This window comes from Neodiprion pinetum, chromosome 3 (assembly GCF_021155775.2).
Source record: "Neodiprion pinetum isolate iyNeoPine1 chromosome 3, iyNeoPine1.2, whole genome shotgun sequence".
In the NCBI taxonomy this organism is placed as follows: Eukaryota; Metazoa; Arthropoda; class Insecta; order Hymenoptera; family Diprionidae; genus Neodiprion; species Neodiprion pinetum.
Genome location: NC_060234.1, coordinates 15,757,134 through 15,759,981, shown reverse-complemented (window position 1 = coordinate 15,759,981; position 2,848 = coordinate 15,757,134). Strand labels below are relative to the sequence as shown.

General features: G+C 32.0%; 1 long non-coding RNA gene across 1 annotated transcript; it reads left to right on the top strand.

The window, feature by feature from the left end:
* The first annotated feature begins 1,418 nt into the window (after positions 1 to 1,418).
* Positions 1,419 to 1,944, top strand: LOC124214302 (uncharacterized). Its single transcript, XR_006882115.2, has 2 exons — positions 1,419 to 1,491; positions 1,849 to 1,944. It is a non-coding gene; the product is annotated as an uncharacterized lncRNA (long non-coding RNA).
* The last annotated feature ends 904 nt before the right edge of the window (positions 1,945 to 2,848 follow it).

Sequence of the window (2,848 nt, the reverse complement as noted above, 5' to 3'; positions counted from 1 at the left end):
AAAGTAAATACACGGTGTCAGAATTAACCAATTTTCGAGCATCGTTCTCCAGAATATAAATAAACTGACCTAGAATTTTGCGACGAACAAGCAATACACTGTCAAAATTCGGGTGGATTCTGTTCGTTTCTTGAAATCATTTTTGTGTAAAATAAGAGTGATAAGCCTTTGTCAATAATGCTGCACTTTGACGGAATCGGGATGATTCGATGATCATTTTCGAAAGAATTTCAATTTTTGCGCTACATCATCTCGACGTCGCCGCGTCGGCAAACGGTAATAGCGGGATCTTGATCGGCCGGATCGGCCACGCGCAAGCGTTCGCTAACCTCCGTGCTACAACGGTTGTCACTGGCAACCGATGATAACAAAATGCTTGTTAACCTCCCGTTATGCTGCTTTCGTGTAATTATCATTGATAATTTTAAATGCAGACGTTTTTGTCACGCTTCTCTCAATGCAGATATTTTCAAACTACTAATCTTGCTGCTCGCCTAGCTGCAAACAGAGAAAGTCGGTCCAACGAAACTCATCGCGCAGAATCGTCAATGACATATCGTATACCGCTACCTGGACTCGGGTGAAGTTGGCGCTGGTCGATTTTGCCAGATATTTCAATTCCACCTGTTCCGCCAGTTAGTACCGAATTTTCGACAAAAAGTTCGAATTTTGAGATTTATTTCTGGGTGATTGGTTTGACGAATTCCGGAAAATTTTTGATATCCGCGCTCAGGATTTTGCGTATTTTCAGAAAAAAAAATTAAACCCTATTTTTGGTCTCGAAATCGAAAATTTTTTTTTCGCGCGCAAAAACGGTTGTTTCTAAAAAAATTTTGACTTCACTATCGGAGAGATCGTCGCAAATCCTTTAAAAATCATGCAAAGAATTTCTCAAATTATCACACGGCTAGATTTTGGAGGGGGGTGGCCACCTTATCGTGGTCACCCTGTATATGTATATTATAATTTTCAATTTACTTTTAAAAAGAGGGAAATTGAAAAAACAAAAAATTTTCTCACAATATTTCAATTTTTCAAAATCATGTATAATTATTAGGAAAATCCTGAATATTTCTAATTATCCGCTTATTTTTCATTCTATTTCATTTTTTCATAATTTCTTTCATTCATAATCATTTTTTATTTTATTACATGATTTACCTTAAGGTAGTAGCCCGGTGTGACGGGTTCAAAAAATCGATTTTTTTTTTTTACATTTTTCGGAAGAAAAACATCTTAAAAATATGCTATAAAAATTTCAGACATAAATTTTAATTATTCTTAAAGTTATAGCTAAAATAAGAGAGCGCGCCGTAGTGTGTATGAAAGCGTGTGTATGAAAGCGTCGCTGTCAAATCTGTTGCTAATATTGTGCTTAAAAAGCCAACTGCAAAGAAGCCAGAACTTTACGTAGAGCTCTAAAAGCTCCTGAAAATGACAACTTTGAGGAAACGGAAGGACTGCTCTATGCACCAGGCATAGCTGATTAATGTAAGTATAATTTTATTGAAAAAAATCTGTTGTCAAAACTTTAAAAGCGTTTTTCTCAAGACCATGTTTTCGAAAGTTCGGGGAATCACTGACTCAAAACTATTCAACCGATTTAGCTAAAAATTTAACCCGTTATTCTAGACACACATATCTAGATGCCGAACCTTTAAAACATTCAATTTTTTAATTATAAACTATTTTATTTAAACAATTTATGAAGAAAAAAAATTAGATTTTGAGAACTTTTTTCACAAGTCCGCTATTTTGTTTTTGTTTTTTTATTTTTATGTATATTCAAGGTTCGGGACCTAAAATGAAGTCTACAGAATAATAATCTCTTTGAATTTTTTATTTCAGATGACTTTGGAAGGCTGTGTGTTTCCCCGAACCAACTCATCTTTTCTTTGAGGACTCCATATTGACGTCAAAAATTTTAAACAAATTAATGTAAAATTAACTTCAGAAAAATTTTTTTGTATACTTCAAAACACCAATAAAAACATGTAAAAACTTTAAAACGATAGCATTTTATTTACTTTTTGAGAAAAAATCATGAAAAAACGTCTAAATTTCGGTCGTCACACCGGACTACTACCTTAATTACCTTCATTTATATTCTATTATATGGATGTATAATATAAATATATGTAAATATATATACACATATATATGTATATATATATATATGTATATGTATACATAAATATATATATATATATTATAATTATCAATTCACTTTTAAAAAGAGGGAAATTGAGAAAAAAAAATTTTTTTCACATTATTTCAATTTTTCAAAATTATGTATAACTATTAGGAAAATCCTGAATATTTCTAATCATCCGCTTATTTTTTATTCCATTTTATTTTTAAATAATTTTTTTCATTTATAATCATTTTTTATTTTATTACATCATTTACCTTAATTACATTCATTTATATTCCATTATATGGATGTATATTATGAATGTATGTGAAAAAATATATGTATATATATATATATACCGGGACAATCTCTTGAAACTATACATATAATGCGCATGCGCGAGTTTTATCGGCTGCTCGGGCAGGTTGGCCACTCCGAGTTTCAGCTGTCAAACTCTGTTTCTGGCGGCATTGTAGTTCATACGAATTTTTGAGGTTAGAATCTCAAACAGTCGAGGTAGTGACTCGGAAAGTTGATGCTAATGCTCTTTGAAAACTGGCTTTATTCGACTAAAATGAGAAATCTGTTTAAATGTTGGGTGCTTGGAAGAAACGCAGCAGGTAGGTGCGAACACTTTATTTAATCATTTTTATTATTTCGTACATTAGAAATAACAATGGAATTTTTATCTATCAACAGGTGATACGGCTAAAA